The following is an 18536-nucleotide window of genomic DNA, read 5'->3' on the forward strand; positions in this document are numbered from 1 at the left end:
TAGAAAGAGGAAAAAGTCTCTCAGGATTGGTTTTGTGTCTCTTCCTGCACAAAAACAACCCTGCATGCAATGCAGGCACTAGGGTGCAAGGGTGCCTGCATTTGTACTAGGCTGCCAAAGGGCACCAGCGCTGGGGGAAATGACAGGAATACAAGGTATTGGATAAATATTGCACATTCCTGCCCTTTCCCTTTGATGCACAGCAGCACAGTGAAGTGCCTTGCTGTGCTGCCCTGTGCCACAATGCTCTTAAACATGAGCCTAAGTATACAAGACAGTGCTGGATGGACTTCTTGAATTAATCTCAGCCACTGATAATCACTCAGGATGCATCCCAATCCACCTATATTTTGCACACCATGCCACCACAGTTTGGACCCAGGTATGTGCATCCCCATTCCACTTAGGGCAAAATATTAAGTATACAAAACAGTGACTAGAATGCTGAAGAGCCCAGAACAGGGGCGAAACTGGTCCTGGGTTGCTTGTGTTCTTGTTCAGGTAGGACCTAGCCTGGCAGCTCGAGCTGGACTGTTCCATGAGTAACAGGATTGAAATTGATTAGCATATGGCTGTGTCCAAACTGAGATGGCACGTTGGGAGACAGGTGATGAATTGGGATGCAGCCCAAGCGATTGCCAGTGGCTGAGATTAATTCAAGCATTCTATCCATCACCTTGTTGTTTTTGAATGCAAAGAGTCAGCAGCATTATAAATGGCATATTCCTCACAAATAACAATAGGACGATGAGAGACAGACAGGAAAAAGTCAAGGATTTTGTAAGGGTTTGTGAGTGCTGCAGTATGTTAGAGGAGTACCCAAAACATGGATCTGGTGATATTATTTTGCAAGAACAGTCAACAGAAATGGTTGAGCATAACAAAGTGGATGTGAGCTGCAGCTGAGACATGTGGAAAATGCTTCTTCATGCAGGCAACGCAATGGAAGCATTGATACAGGTACCAACCTTGAATAGGCAGACACTACTTTTCTCACTTGGCCTTCATGTTCTGGACCTCTTAACCATCACAATCAAAACCAGGGTTGAGACCACATCATTTTGCGAAAAACTCAAAACCTGGGTCTCTCAGAAATCCTGACTTAGTTTTGCTGTTACTTTTTTTGGCTTTAATGCAAGGATACTATTTGCAGTATTTGCCACACAGTTAACATAACATAAACTCGATTGTAAAAGAAATGAGTTAAGTATGAATACTGTGCCAGTTTGCAAAACCACAGCAAAAGCCTTGGTTGGTATATTCTACAACTGTACTGTGTGTAGGTCCAATATAAGCCATTACTTCCCACAACATTCACAATGCTTGCCACAAAAACTGTTGCTTCTACTTCATGTGCAATAGCTCCAGTACTAGATTTTCATCATCATTTCCCTTGCATTCTGGGGCTTGTATGCTCATCATTGAACATCATCATAGATACAGTGTATCTGGGTAATCAGTAAAGACTTACTACTGGTGTCATGCATGATATGTTGGCTTAGAGTGAAGAAGACTAGGTTGGTCTTTCTATGAGTTTTTGCTCAGGCCAATATGTCTGGCTGTTTTCTAAATAATCCTGCTTTTTCAATGGTTGCTGAGGATTTGTGTTTTTTGTTGTGTTGTTTGCTGAGTGGATGGTGAGAGCAGGGGTGGGTGGATGGATAGAACACGTTAGAAAGGTTTACAGAACCCCAGATCAAATCTTTCCATCAACCAAGTAGAATGCGAGCCTGTTCTGTTCCTCAAACCATCTAACATTGTTACAACGTTCAGTACTCAGCAACACTCCCAAGTAAGTTGTATTTGTGAGTGCACACACTATGCCAATAATTGCCTCAGTTATGCTAGAGCCAGTATTAAGCAAGAAGTAGGTGCTCTCATGCCATATATGTGAATGGCAAGTACCCTAATTGTAAAGATCCCTGCACTAAGCTAAGAGTTCCCATAACAGTCTGAGTGCAAGCATAAGCCTGAAGAAGGTATGGCCATGCCAAGAATTACTGTTATTGGGTACAGATAGCTTTATGCAAGAATTATGTGCCACTATGCTAACAATAACAACTGTTATGGGAGGTCCAGATTATAACAGTGGAGGATAAGGGTTAAAGAATGGCTAAGGGTGCAAGTCGGTTTGGTTCAGTGACGTGCGTGCTATGACTACCAACATGAACTGACTTCTCAAGTCACCTGCACACTCTTCCAAGCATTGACCTGCACCGTCAAATAACGGGTAAAGCATACCGTAAATAAGACTGAGATATCTTTTAAGTAGCAAATCTTTTCACTCTGATATTCTGTTTCATTAGACAAGGACAAGAAAGCAAGAAGGACAAAAAATAAACATCTGTTGGCCTGGAGGGGGATTCTGAGAAACCGGGTCATTACCAAAACTGTTCAAGCCTAAATTGGGAGCACAGAAGTGACAGCAGTGTATTTTTCATTGTGTGAGCAGTAAGATCTTACATTTAACACTGGTGAATGTACTGCAGATGCATACAATGAATGTTGCACTGGAGATTACAAAGACAATAGCAGGTACACTGTCATCAGCTGGCTAATGTCATTCTCACTCTCTTTCTCTCTCTCTTTAATACACACACACACACACACATACTAAGTCCTACACCTGATAGAATATACCTATACCACACTGTAAGGGGTTATTCTTTAGTAATAATAAGTGTGGATTAATGTTCATGGACAAAAAAGAACAGCAGGAGCGTGATAAACAAGGAAGAGGAACACTGTTCTGCGTTCATCCGATGCAGAGACCTTGTACGCGGCAGGTAGGGCTGGGGAGTGGACAGCCGACAATATCTGCTTTGTATAGATAAAACACTGTATAGATAAAACCCAAGCAGTACCACAGTGCACTGTTCAAGCATACACACAGGGATCAGAATGTTGAAACCCTGTGTGCTCAGGATATCAGCCACAGGGTCTTACAGTGCTATTTCATCTCATATTCACGTCTCACAGGTCAGGGCAGATTTGATGTCAAAGTCAGGGACAGAGATCGTGTGCTTTCCATGCACATGTGTAGCACGTTCAGGGCTTGCAACGACATGCCACTGCTCACTCAACTACATTGCCCATTGCAGGCACTACAGAAGAGGGAGAGCACAGTGACACTACACTTTATGCTGCTTACTTTCAGTGCCACAACCACTCCCTGTGTAGCACAGCACTCCTCTATCACTGCTGACCTCTTGACCAGTACATTTAAGAAAATTTGTAAAAGATTAAGAAGCAAATCATGGCAAGTCATCTCATTAGCAAGAAAATAAATAGGCAATAGAATATAAATTCTGACTACATAACTATAGTGAAGTACGAAACATAACGGATAAAAGGAAAAGGAAACAAAATGAGAGAGGGAGATTATGAAAAAACGGTATGCCAAAACACGTACAAGCTGTACATATGAAAAACTGTAAAAACATCATAAAACCAATGTAAACAATACATTGGATAATTGAAAAATTAAAAACTAGATAATTCTATAGGAATGTTCAAGAAAGCCTAGTAGCGTCTTCAATAGATGAGTGATGGCATAGAGCAGTGGCTGCAGATGAGTCAATAAAACTTGTAACTTGTGACCTAAGAGCGTATCTCCATATGGCCAAAGTTAAGGGGTGAACCTATGCTTTATCCAGTCAATGATTATCACAATTGCCATACTACCAGGCTTGAAATATAATAGCTGATGAATCTTTCCAGTTTTTAGTCATTTCTTGGAAATCTATAGCCGATAACAGATTAATGATGTTTGTAGGGCATTGAGAGGTATTCCAATCTTCTAAAAAACGCCTAAAATATATTTTGATAAGAAAAGGATATATTGGTATGAAAAATGGCTTTAAGTTGGAACCACTTTTTCAACCAAAATCGATGGGTGTGAAGGTGAAGACAATATAAAATAAAACAGTTGAGAAAGCCTTACAGGACCAGCAATCAGGGGAAAGGGTGGAGCTTATATTAGGTAGAGACAGAGGTGTCAAGAGAACTCTATTATAAATAATAAAAATATTGTTTGAATTCTTTTCTAGATGGTTTACGAACTTTGATCCACATTTTATTCAGTAAAGGTATTAGCCACAAACTATTAAACTCTTTTTCCCTTTAAGTAACTAGTAGAAGTCGAGGGGAAGGATGAAATAGGATGAGTGATGTGTGTTTCGGAACTTTCACAGCCACTAGTAGAAGGAAGAGTTAGTAAAAATGTGTGATGCCGTGGAGATCAGCGTGCCCAAGTTGCGGGCCGCAGTCAGATCGACGGTCCGCGTCTCGGACGGCTGTTTCTGCCGCTGGCCACTTTCCAGGTCACAACCTGGTTTTTGGGTGGTAGCTCGACCTGAAACTTTCCCTTTGGGCTCTGTTTCTCACTGCACCCGCTTTTTGCCCTCCTAGTTTTACTTACCTGGTTTTTGGCTGTTTTTCTTCTTTTCTTCTTTTTTCTTCCTTTTCTTTTTTCTTCTTTGGCCATCTCTTCTCCTTCCCAGGAGTCTGTGATCCCTTTCCTGCATGCTTTGCTCCCTACCTTTTATACTATGGCTATTTTCCCTTTCACTTTAATCTGGCTTTTCCCAATCCAAGATGGTGTCTTCAATAGTTTGTGCATGTCACTTCCTGTTTGTCAGTATATAAGCACAGTTGGTCTTCTGTTCCTTGATTGCAAACACTTCCATCCTGGTTGTGCTCCTCGCTCCCGTATCCTGTGATTTTGGACTTCACCTGTTTTTCTCTGCCTGCAGTTTTTGTTCAAGACTTTTTTGTGCCTCTCTTTTTTCTTTTACATCTTTTTCAGGAGTTCCTTGATCTGAGGTTTTTCCCAAGTTTGAGTTTTATTCCTCTGGGACTCCTTCTGGAGGTTAGGGCCTGCTTGGTGTTATATTATCTGCAGCACCGAGTGTAGGAGGCTGGCCTCGCTTGTAGTGGGTACCAGAGGTACTTACACCTCGTGCCAGGTCCAGTCATCCCTTATTAGTGTAGAAGAGGTGTTTCTAGCAGCTTAGGCTGATGGAAGGTAGCTATGGCAAAGAAGCTTAGGATGAACTAGGAGACATGTAAAGCTCCTACTATACCACTGGTGTAATATGCACAATATCATAAGAAAACACAATATACAGAGTTACTAAAAATAAAGGTCATATCATAAGAAAACACAATATACAGAGTTACTAAAAATAAAGGTACTTTATTTTTTATGACAATATGCCAAAAGTATCTCAGTGTGTACCCTCAGTATGAGGATAAGTTATATTCACAATATAGATGTACACAAACCAAAATTAGGTAAGTAATAGCAAGAAAAGTAATGCAAACAGTGTAGAATTACAATAGATTGCAATAGGAGCACATAGGTATAGGGGCAACACACACCATATACTCCAAAAGTGGAATGCGAACCACGAATGGACCCCAGACCTATGTGAGCTTGTAGAGGGTAGCTGGGACTGTAAGAAAACAGTGAGGGTTAGAAAAATAGCCCACCCCAAGACCCTGAAAAGTAGGTGTAAAGTGTACCTACTACCCCCAGAGAGCACAGAAGTAGTGATAGGGGGATTCTGCAGGAAGAACAAACACCAGCAATGCAACAACAGTGGATTTCCGGACCTGAGTACCTGTAAGAGAAGGGGACCAAGTCCAATAGTCGTGACAGTGTCGAGAGTGGGCAGGAGCCCAGGAAATGCCAGCTGAGGGTGCAAGGAAGCTACCACCAGTTGGAAGAAGCTTGGAGTTCTGCAAGAAAGAAGAGGACTAGGAACTACTCCTTTTGAGGATGGATGTCCCATGTCGTGGTGAAGCTTGCAGAGGTGCTCCCACGCAGAAAGACTGCAAACAAGCCTTGCTAGCTTCAAGGGTCGTGGTGGAGGTTTTTGGGTGCTGCTGTGGCCCAGGAGAGACCAGGATGTCGCCACTTCGAGGAGGAGACAGAGGGAGCGCCCAGCAACTCAGGGAGCCCTCACAGAAGCAGGCAGCACATGCAAAAGTACCTGAACAGGCACTTGGAAGGAAAGTGAACTGGAGTCCACGCAAAGTCACAAAAGGGAGTCCCACGATGCCAGAGGACAACTCAGAAGGTTGTGCACTGCAGGAAGGAGTGCCGGGGACCCAGGTATGGCTGTGCACAAAGGAAATCCTGGAAGGGTGCACAGGAGCCGGAGCAGCTGCAAATCACGCAGTACACAGCAATGCAGTCTAGCGTGGGGAGGCAAGGACTTACCTCCACCAAACCTGAACTGAAGAGTCACTGGACTGTGGGAGTCACTTGGACAGAGTTGCTGAGTTCCAGGGACCATGCTCGTCAGGATGAGAGGGGACCCAGACGACCAGTGTTGCAGTCTTTTGGTGCCTGCGTTAGCAGGGGGAATATTCCGTTGACCCACGGGAGATTTCTTCGGAGCTTCTGGTGCAGGATGAAGGCAGGCTACCCCCAGAGCATGCACCACCTGGAAACAGTCGAGAAAGCCGGCAGGATGAGGCGCTAAAATGTTGCTAGTAGTCATCTTGCTACTTTATTGTGGTTTTTCAGGCGTCCTGAGCAGTCAGCCGTCAATCCTTTGGTAGAAGCTGAAGAGGGAGATACAGAGGAACTCTTGTTAGCTCTTGCATTCGTTATCTGAAGAATTCCCCAAAGCAGAGACCCTAAATAGTCAGTAAAGGAGGTTTGGCTACCAGGTTATGAGGATGGGCTACCAAGAGAGGTAAGAGCCTATCAGAAGGAGCCTCTGATGTCACCTCCTGGCACTGGCCACTCAGAGCAGTCCAGTGTGCCCCCAACACCTCTGTTTCCTTTGTCCAGTTTCGCGCCAGAGCAGGGCTGGGGGATCCCTAAACCGGTGTAGACTGGCTTATGCAGAGATGGACACCATCTGTGCCCGTCAAAGCATTTCCAGAGGCTGGGGAGGCTACTCCTTCCCAGCCTTCACTCCTATTTCCAAATGGAGAGGTGTAACACCCTCTCTCAGAGGATATCCTTTGTTCTGCCTTCCTGGGCCAGGGCTGCCTGGACCCCAGGAGGGCAGAAACCTGTCTGAGGGGTTGGCAGCAGCTGCAGTGGAGACCCCGGAAAGGCAGTTTGGCAGTACACAGGGACTGTGCTAGAGACCCGGAAGATCATGGAGTTGTCCCCCCAATACCAGAATGGTATTGGGGGGAGAATTCCATGATCTTAGACATGTTACATGGCCATGCTCGGAGTTACCATTGTGACCCTACACATAGGTAGTGACCTATGTGTAGTGCACGCGTGTATTGGTGTCTCCTCACTCACAAAGTCCGGGGAATTTGCCCTGAACGATGTGGGGACACCTTGGCTAGTGCCAGGGTGCCCACACACTAAGTAACTTTGCACCCAACCTTCACCAGGTGAAGGTTTGACATATAGGTGACTTATAAGTTACTTAAGTACAGTGGTAAATGGCTGTGAAATAACGTGGACGTTATTTCACTCAGGCTGCACTGGCAGGCCTGTGTAAGATTTGTCAGAGCTCCCTGTGGGTGGCAAAAGAAATGCTGCAGCCCATAGAGATCTCCTGGAACCCCAATACCCTGGGTACCTCAGTACCATATACCAGGGAATTCTATGGGTGTACCAGTATGTCAATGTGAATTGGTAAATTTAGTCACTAGCCTGTTAGTGACAAATTTGGAAAGCAGAGAGAGCATAATCACTGAGGTTATGGTTAGCAGACCCTCAGTGAGACAGTTAGGCATCAAACAGGGAACACATACAGGGCACATACTTTTGAGCACTGGGGCCCTGCCTGGCAGGGTCCCAGTGACACATAGACTAAAACAACATATATACAGTGAAATATGGGGGTAACATGCCAGGCAAGATGGTACTTTCCTACACCAAGGCTTTTGAAAATCGTCGCCCCTACCTTGGTCAATCCACAACAAGCAAGAAACCAGTTGCTGCCCAGGGACTGGCAGATAACAGCAGTAAGAAGTGTTCAGGCTGTGACAAAATGGTGTGATAACCTCTATTATTTTAATATATTTTGAAGCACAGAAATCAGTGAAAACAAAATGAGATTGAACTTGCTGAAAGGAGAGAGTAGTGTCTCCATCAACAAGTTGGTTAACCCAGAAGAGAACGTTATCTCTCTAGGATCTCCAAAAAGCACTTCTGCCTTTAATTGTAATCAATGTATTATACCACTTGGAGGCTTTTAAGAATTTGTTTCATTCATTAAAATGGACATTCATAATAGGACTAAGTATTTCAAAAGAGGTTTTGAGGATCGGATGTGAAAGATAGAAAGGTATTTGAGTAAAGTTTAAAAATTCTTCAAAGGAGATGGGGCAAGAAAGAGTTCCACCAACAAAGGAGGATGTTGGGTTGAGTCATCCATAAACAAAATTCTGGAATGATTTAGGAAGAAAGCATTATGATAAATTATTGAAATAAGAAAAATTGACTCCCCAAAATTCCTTGGCTTTTTGAAGTCTAGAGAGAGACAAACGAGGTGTCTTCTTCCACAAGAAATGAGTCAAGCTGTTGTATATCTACTTTAAATAATTACTTGGACTCTGTACAGTTAGGTTGGCTAAATGGAAAACAATAGTAGGTATGAGCATCTTTTAAACTGAAACTAATCTACCCCACCATGATAAGAATAGAGAATATAAGAATAAAGGGTTCCATTGAGGTGTAAGAGATATAATTTGCGCGATTATGGAGTTTAGATTGAGAGATGTAGTATCTTTGTTTTTTTTTTTATAGACCTTAGTCCAAGATACTTAATTTTGTGTGGGGTTCAAGCAAAGCCAATATGTACAAAATCTTGTTTAAATCAAAACCTAACAAGAGTGAGAATTCCACATTTGTCAGTGTTAAATTTATATCTGTAAACCATGGCAAAGCTACTTACTTCGTTTAAAAATGCTGCTAGGGAGAAGGATGGATTAGACATTAACAACAAAATGTCACCCAGATATACAACTAACTTAGGGCCTAATTTAGAGTTTGGTGGATAAGTTATTCCGTCACAAATGTGACAGACTTCCCATCCGCCTTATTACAGTTCCCATAGGAGAGAAATGAATTGCAATAGGGTGGACGGGATATCCATCACTTCTGTGGCAGAGTAACTCCATTTATCAAACTCTAAATTAGGCCCTTAATCTGTCTCTCACCATATGGAAAACTTCTGATGTCTGTGGTTTTGCTGAATTTTAAGTATGAAAGGTTCTAAGGCCAGAATAAATACCAAAGGTGAGAGAGGTTAGTTCTGCCTGACCCCTCAGTAAAGTGAAAAGAATTTTGATAAAAGACCATTGACAGGTAAAGTTTCAGAGGGAGAAGAACAAACACTATGAAAGTATGTAAACTAAAGAACCAACTCATGCAATCGAAAGCTTTCTTAGTGTCTAGACAGATCACTGCGAAAGAGTGTTCATATTTATAGGATTTGCCTAATGTATTATTCAAAAGTGTGGTATTATCTGTCAAATTCCTCACCTTAAAAAAACGTACTTGTATTCAACCTTTCAGTTGTGGTAATAATGGATTGAGATGAAGAGCAATAAGCTTTGCAAACATTTCATAGTTTAAACAAACCAAAGACATCAATCTATATTTTTTGTAAAATTTTGGTATTTTACCTTCATTAGGGATAAAACAGACTTAGGATCAATGAAAATAACTTTTAAATAATTTGTAAAAATGTAGGTAAAATTCAAAAGGAAATCCATCAAGTCCCGTGGATTTGCCTTTCTCAATTAAATTAACTGAAGTAAGAATTTCATGAATAGTAATGTCCTTCCCAAGAGAAGAAATATCAGTAGAAGAATCATGCTCTTTATTAATAGAAGAAAGTTATTGTGGAAGACAGGGAGAAGTTGCAATTGGTTCCGGAGTATATTGAGTGGAATAATAAAATTTAAATTCCTCCAGGATTTCAAAATCAAAAAGGAGAGGCGTATTATCTTCCTTTAAAATTGAGTACAGCCTGATTCTCCCTTTATGGATTTTGAGATAGTTGGCTAAGTGTTTGCCTCTTTCGTTTTGTCCTCCATATATATTTTGCACTCAATTTCAGTCAGTAAGTAGGAGATGGCATCTTCCATAGAAGTTTTATGAAAAAGGAATTTGGCTTTAAGTAACTGGTCCAGGTGCAATTTGGATTAGACGTATAGGGGGTCATTACGACCCTGGCAGTCGGCGATAAAAGTACTGCCAACAGGCTGGCGGTAGTTATGCCCACATTATAAAATTGGCAGGTTGGCTGAAGCCAACCCGCCAATGGACCACTCTGACCGCCACAGCGGTAACAGTCGCCGGGATGGAGCTTTCCATCTCCAGCCCATCGGCCGTCACTGTTCTACCTGTGGGATTATGTCCCCGCCTACCGCCATTGTTTTCGTGGCTTTCTTAACACCACCGGTAGGCACTATCAGTGAAAGGGAATTCCTTCCCTGTCACTGATAGGGGTCAACCCTTGTTTCCCCTCCAGTTAGCCCCCTCACCTCTCTAAAGCCCCCTCCCCACCACTCTACATACACGCCCCCTTCACACACACATGCACACACCCATTACCACATGCATCCACGCATGCATCCATCCATTCACACACACATCCGCACACACTATATACACTATACACCAAAATCAGGTACATAAATAGTCATAGGAGAGTGCAAACAATAGAAAATACCATAAAATGCAAAAGGAAGAAATAGGTCTAGGGGCAACACAAACCATATACTAAGAAAGTGGAATGCGAATCACAAATTTCCCCCTAGACAAATGTAGTGTGTAGAGTGTCGCTGGAAGTGTAAGAAAGCCACAAAGGTGAGTAAAATACCCCACCCCAGAGCCCAGGAAAGAAGAGTAAAGTACTGCAAGTTTCCTTAGGACACACTATAAGTCGTGATTAGAGTTATTGCAAGAACCAAGCAAGACTGCAAGCAACAAATGATGGATTCCTGGACCTAAAGACCTGTGAAGAGAGTAGACCAAGTCCAGAAGTCACAGAAGATTCCTGGAAGGACAGAAGACCCTGCCAACCTAGATGATGGTGCAAAAGGGGATTCTCCAGTTAGAAGAAGTCTGCAGAAAGCACCAAAGAAGATGGCTGCGGGTTCCTGCATGATGTAAAGGGTGTTCCAAGTGGAGATGTTGGATGCAAGCGAGATGCAGCGCTGGATTCGTCCAACAAGCCTTGGTTCAAGCAATGTTGGGGTTTGCATCAAAATGGCACTGCCTGGACCAAGAAGGGACCTGGTGGCCTCAACTCAGACTGAGGAGGCAGAGGGGGCTCCCAAAACTGGAGGGAACCCAAAGATGACCAGGCAGCACCCACAGAGGTCCCAGGACACCGGGACAAAGAGGTACAAATTGCGGTTGCTGCAGCACTACAGAAGAAGGTCCCACACCGCCGGAGAACAACTCAGCAAGTTGAGCGTCACAGGATAGAGTGCTGGGGACCTGGGCCAGGCTGTTCATGAAGGATTCTTGCAAATAGTGCACAGAGGCCTCAGAAGGTGAAGATGACCTGGTGCACAGGGGTAGTGTCGCAAACGGAGAAGGCAAGCGTTACCTCCTCCAAATTTGGACAGCTGGACCTTAGGACAGTCTGTGTCGAAGGGGTCCACCATCTGTGTTCCAAGGAGCATGCTCGTCATCAGGAGAGGAGTGCCAGATAACCGTTTTTTGTCTTAGGAGGCGCATGCTGGAGCAGGAAAGTGCCTTGGTCACTCCATGGGAGATTTCTTCGGTCCTTCTGGTGCAGGGTGTCCCCACACCTTCGAAAACAAGATGGCTAAAGCCAGGGACACAATGGAGGAGCTCTGGGCACCACCCCTGGGGTGGTGATGGACAGGGGTCACTCCCCTTTCCTTTGACCAGTTTTGTGCCAGAACAGGGACTGGGGGGGTCCCTGAACGGTTGTAGAATGCCTTATGCAAGGAGAAGACCATCTGTGCCCTTAAAAGCATTTCCATAGGCTCTGGGAGGCTGCCCCTCCCAAGCCTGTGGCACCTTTTTCAAAGGGAGAGGGTGTAACACTCTCCTCCCAAAGGAAATGCTTTTTTCTGCTTTCCTGGGACTGAGCTGCTCAGACCCCAGGAGGGCAGAGCCCTGTCTGTGAGGTGGCAGCAGCTGTAGCTGCAGTGCAAGCCTCAGAGAGCTGGTTTGGCAGTACTGGGGGTCCAGATGGAATGGAGATTCCTCAGCAGATTTATGCAGTACCTTACCCCCTAACTATTCTATAGTTCATTTAGACAGACTTCATATGAGAGGTGGCGGTATAGCTATTATTCACAAAATCTCCATTAAATGCTCAACATTCCCACTGGAAATTCCAGGATGTGTAAGTATGTTCTTCTCTCTGCGCTTGTCGTCTACTTATACTTTCTCAGGAATCCTTCTCTATCACCCCCCTGGCCCGTGTGGAGTCTTTTTAGAAGCTATCCCGGAGGCAGTGGCCAGTTCTATTGGGAAGGCCTCTTACTTAACCGTCCTCTGCGATTTTAATATCCACCTAGACAATCCTAACTGTCCATCTGCTAAATCATTATTAGCCTCTTTTACCTCTATGGGTATGGACCAGCATATTACTGGTCCAACTCACACGAAAGGCCATACTTTAGACCTTTTTTTTAGTAATATCCCTAATCTTACCTTCTCCTCCTCTCTACCTCTACCCTGGACCGATCACTGTTTAGTGTCACTTACGTTTCCCTATGATGCTCCTAGAGAGACACAGCCCAGGTGCATCACAATGGGTCGTGCTTGGTCGAAGTTGGTACCTAGCACTTGGCATATGGCACTCTGTGCTTCTCCTTTAGCCAGTGACCATGCCTCCATTAATACGGTGGACCTGTTTAACAAATGGATTTCTACCTCTTTAGACTCAGTTTTGCCTTGCAAACTGAGGGTGAAAAAACCTGCTCATAAATCTAGTCCCTGGTTTTCGTCTTCTCTATTGGACCTTAGAAAGAACTGTAAAAAATTGGAGAGAATTTGGAGAAAAGATTATAATCCTTCTGCTAAAGAAGCCTATAGATCAGCTATTAGATTTTACCATCAGAATATTAAGACAACACAAGCTCTATATTACAGCAGTAGAATAGAGAACTCGTCCACTTCTCAGAAAGAAATCTTTCAGATCTTCAAGGAGCTCACTTTACCCCCTATGCCTCCCTCCCCGGTGGAAGCTTCTATTATGCATAGTAATGTATTAGCGGTTCACTTTCAAGACAAGATTAACAAGATATACTCTGGTTTTCCTCCATCTCCCTCTCAGAATAATCTCATGGGGCAGGAGATGAATTCTTCTACGGGTATGACCCAGTTAACCAATTTTTCCCCCCTCACAGGTACTCTGATTGGGAATTTTGTTGCCAATATCAAATCGGGTTCTCCCTTAGATCCGGCCCCTCCTTCTATTCTTTTGAAGGCAGCAGATATTGTTGTTGGTCCTTTGACAGAAATACTTAATAATTCCTTGTCCGTTGGTATTCTTCCCAGTTCCCTCAAACATGCAATCATAAAGCCTCTCTTAAAAAAACCTAGGATGGATCCCTCTGTCTTGGATAATTATCGACCCATTGCCCTTCTTCCTGTATTGGCAAAAATTCTGGAGAAGCATGTGAACCTGCAATTGACCAGGCATCTTGAGAGCCACGATCATTTACATCCTTCTCAAATGGGTTTCAGAACCCATCACAGTACAGAATCGGCACTCCTTACTGTAACTGAATCTGCTCGGCAACTTCTAGATCAAGGTGGTCATGCTGCTATTATCCTCCTTGATCTTAGTGCGGCATTTGACACTGTCGATCATACTCTTCTCCTTGATAGACTTTCCAAGATAGGGTTAGGAGGTCCAGCCCTTGCCTGGCTCTCCTCCTTCCTCACGGGAAGATCCGTTCAAGTTTTGGATCGCTCTTTTTTGTCTGATGTCAGGTCTCTATCTTGTGGAGTCCCGCAGGGTTCCTCTTTAAGCCCCACCTTGTTTAACATCTATCTGTCATCCTTGGCCACAGTAGTTGCTCCTTATAACCTCTCTATGGTCACTTATGCTGATGACACGCAATTGGTGGTTTCCCTCTCTAGTAGTAGGGACTCCCCCTCTGCCAACCTGGCTGACTGCATGAAAGATATTGGGGACTGGATGACCCTGTCGAAACTGAAATTTAATGACAGCAAATCAGAGGTAATGATTATAGGTAATGGCGCCCCTACCGCCCCTCTGGCTATGTACTCTGAGGCTTTTAACAGCCTGCCTCCTCCAATAACACAAGTAAAAAGCCTCAGCTTTCTGCTTGACCCACGCTCAACTATGGACCCACAAGCTAAAAGAATCTCCTCGATCTGCTTCTGCTTAATTAGAAGTGTCAGGAAGATTCTTGGACTTCTGCCATTCGCTGCCAGAAGAATTCTTGTACAAGCCCTAGTTCTCTCCTGCCTGGACTACGGGAACTCCCTATATCTTAGTTCCCCAGATTATGTAATAAAGAGGCTGCAGGTTACGCAGAACGCGGCAGCTAGACTTCCCATGAATACCCCAAGGCATCTTTCCGCTAAACCAGCACTTGCAGCTCTTCATTGGCTCCCGATTAAGCAGCGCATTCAGTTTAAAGCTCTGTGTCTTGTTCACAGAGCCTTACACAATAAGGGTCCCCTTTCTCTTAGAAAACATATCTTTCTTTACTCACCCCTTAGACCTCTTAGATCTCGTTCTTCTCGACAGGTTTACATCCCTTTGGTCAAGAGATCATGGGGAGGTAATTCGTTCTCCATCAGGGCTGCTCGGCTCTGGAATGCCCTGCCCTTTGAATGCCGTCAGGAATCCTCTGAACTTCTCTTTAGGAGGAAGTTGAAAACCATTCTCTTTCCCAGTTAATCTGCTTCCCCTGGCTCTTCCGACATTCATGGTGTACTTTAGCGCTGGGATGCCCCCGGGTAGCCATGCGCTCTACAAATCTATAAACTAAACTAAACTAAACTAAACATGGTGGAGCCCCCGGGATGCATGGGATTGGCTCCCCATTACCACATTTGGAATGGGAGGAGAATTCCATGATCTTAGACACCTTACATGGCCATATTCAGAGTTACCATTGTGAAGCTACATATAGGTATTGACCTATTTGTCGTGCACACGTGTAATGGTGTCCCACCACTCATGAAGTCCGGGGAATTGGCCCTAGACACCTTGGGGTACCTTTTCTAGTGCAAGGGTGCCCTCACACTTAATAACTTTGCACCTAGCCTTCAGTAAATGAAGGTTAGACATATAGGAGACTTATAAATTACTTAAGTGCAGTGAAAATGGCTGTGAGATAGTGTGTGCACTATTTCACACAGGCTGCAGTGGAAGTCCTGTGAAAGGGTTTGTCTTAGTTCCTTATGGGTGGCAAAAGAAATGCTGCAGCCCATAAGGATCACCTGGAACCCCAATGCCCTGGGTACCTAGGTACCATATACTAGGGACTTATTAGGGGGTCCAGTGTGCCAATTGGAATTAGTAAATGAAGTCACTAAACTATAGTGACTAATTCTGAAGCGGAGAGAGCATAAGCACCGAAGTTATGGTTAGCAGAACTTCAGTGACTCAGTTAAGCATTACTGACAACACACACATTAGGTCACAAACTATGAGCACTGGGGTCCTGACCAGCAGGATCCCAGTGAGACAGACAACACATGCTGACAAACAGGGTTTTACTATAGGCACTGGGGTCCTAGCTAGCAAGATCCCAGTGATGCAGTAAAAACACACTGACGCACTCTCAGAAACTGGCCAAAATTGGGGGTAACCATGCTAGAAAGAGGCTACTTTCTTACAGAAGAGAATTATTAAATTAGCATCTTTTAGTACCTTCATTGACAAGGAGAAGATCCAAATCCAAAACAACTGGTGCATCATCCAAGATCAAGATTTAATTAATGTCTGAGTGCAGGGGATGTGGAGATAAGGATTTAGAGAAAAAAAGATGGTCTATGTTTGATTCAGAAGAGTGTACTGGAGTGTACTGGGGAAAAGAAAGTATATTCACGAAAGTCGCATTACAGAGTCCCCATTCATCCACTAGAGCTTTATGGTCAATAGCCACACTAAATTGTATAATAGAAGACACAAAAGTAATCTTTTAAATTACGGTCAGTGAAAGGGCCCATAATCAAAGATAAACATCAGTTTAAAAAAAATCATGGGCCAAAAATGTTGACCTGTTTTTGTAGGAGCATACATATTAAAAAGAGAAATAGGAAGGCTGTTAAGGAGTAACTTTCCAATACTCCATGTCCTCTCATTATCACACTCCTGAGTAAGTCATTGAACATACGAAGATTTATTTTGTAAAATAACAACTCAATTTTTCTTCTTACCATATCCTGAAGAAGAAAATGAATTGTCCACCCAAATTTGAAGTTTGTTGACTTCACATTATATTATGTGAGCTTCTTGCATCAATGCCACATCAGTATTTAACTTAGCTAAATGTGATAAAATTATTTGTCTTTTCATAGGTGAAACATTCCAATAAATGACTTGTAAAGACATTAACAATTATTCAGAATAATGTTGATAAAACTGTTCATAATAGAAACATTCAGACTGAAGCATACAAGAATAGATCAGAAATGAATGCATATAACTATAAGAAACAAATTCTGAGCCTGATCCATTCTCGGTGGCAATACCACCAAGTCTGCCAATATGGCGGTGGTGAGGCGGCCATCAAGGCAACGGCCTCATCATCGTCATATTGTGATGTTTCCACCAGGCTGACCAACAGAAATTTTGTAATAATCCTTAAGGAGCGAGGCCAATGCCATCTCAAACAGCACCCTCGGAATGTGCAATCCGAGGGTGCTGGCAGTGGGTCCCCTGCACTGCCCACACCAAATGGGGACCCTGCCATGAAAAGGCTGGCTGAAAGTGAAGCTGTGATCAGCACGGCAGCACCGAACTCAGCACTGCTGTGGCTTGCCACAGCTTTGACCACTGCCAACCCGTCAGAATCCCTGATCCTGGCAGTGGCAGCAGCCTCCTGGCGGTTCGATCACCAGGATCATAATCTGGCCATCGGACCGCCACCACAAGTTTGGCGGTACATGGACCGTCAAACTCGTAATGAGGCCTTCTGTCTTTTGTAACAATAGTAAACTAAACACTGGGAGTTAGAATATTGGGAGAAACTATGCACATAAAGATTTTCAACATTACGAAAAAATGGAATAAAAATAGAAAAAAGAAGAGGTAAGAAAAAAAAAAAAGAAAAGGCCCTACAATAATGGAATAAACACATAAACACCAACTCGACAAACAAGACATACCTATAACAGACAAAGTTCAGGGGTAATAAATCCATAGGAGAAGATGACTCTCTTGGGGTCCACAATTGTCCTGAAAAGGGAAAACCGCCAACAGCGGACAAAAAAAATAACAGCACAGAATGAAAAATACTTAGGAGGAAAGAAAGAGAACAATGAAGAATACTATTCATAAAATAGCTACAGAACATTTATAAAGCAAAGAACAATCAACAATAAGTATACATTTAGGGCATTACAATTGTAATAAGGAGAAAAAAGAGCAATCATAAAGGTATTGATGTATCAATGTGAACTTCTCTGCAAGACTCTAAGAACATTTGCAAAACATCAGGGTCCTTGTAAGTGGTGGTTTTGTTCTTATATGTGAGTTCAAACAAGCAGGTATAGAAAACCAAAATGTGGCATCAATAGATCTTAGCATGGGCCGCATTGTAAGAAATCTCTTCCATCGATTTTCAATAGAGTCAGCTAAATCTTGAGAAAAATACAGATCATTTCTAGGCTGGGATATCTGACCTTTGAGTTTAGCCACTCGGAGGACTTTGAGGAGGTCAATATATTCTTAAAATAGGAAAAGAGCACCTCTCAGTCTTTGCATGGAAGTTCCTCTAGGTGTGTGACCAAGGCGATGTGATTGTTGAAAGTTTAATTTAGCAGTATATGGCATAATTAAGAGGTTGGGAAAAAAATGTTTGAAAATATGTAGAATCCAATTCTTCCACACCTTCCCCTAAGCCATGAATGCAAACATTATTTGTGCAATTACGATGTTTGAGATCTTCAGCATGTTTTTTTAAGATGTGCTACTTCAGCATTAAGATAGTTAATTTGTTGGGTAACATCTTGTAAATCACCCACTCCACATTCTGCCTCAGTGACCCTATTGTCAAATAAAATCCATTTATCATCAAGTCACTGAAGTTTTTTGATTTGTCTCCTCCATGTAATGTTTAAAAGCCCTGCATTCTCCCAGAAGAAGCTCCATGAAAATTGGTGAGGGCGACTTTACTGGAGAAAGTAGAACTTTATATATCTTTTATGGGTAACGACAGAGAAAGATGCACTACTTTTCAAAGTAGATTTGATGGATGACATATTTGTAGAAGAGGAATTCACACCCACTGATTCCTGAAGGGTCTGACAATTGTCTTCTATGATATTGCAATTTGTGTTGCGAAAGATTAAATAGACTCCTAGAAAATCTGGACAATGAGCCAGAATGGAATGAGGGGTGTTT

General features: G+C 43.2%; 1 protein-coding gene across 5 annotated transcripts in view; it reads left to right on the top strand.

The window, feature by feature from the left end:
* Positions 1-18536, top strand: part of LOC138246148 (cytosolic phospholipase A2 gamma-like) — an 823362-nt gene that overhangs the window by 264811 nt on the left and 540015 nt on the right. The window lies entirely within an intron of this gene.

The sequence above is a fragment of the Pleurodeles waltl genome, chromosome 7 (assembly GCF_031143425.1).
Source record: "Pleurodeles waltl isolate 20211129_DDA chromosome 7, aPleWal1.hap1.20221129, whole genome shotgun sequence".
Classification (NCBI taxonomy): domain Eukaryota; kingdom Metazoa; phylum Chordata; class Amphibia; order Caudata; family Salamandridae; genus Pleurodeles; species Pleurodeles waltl.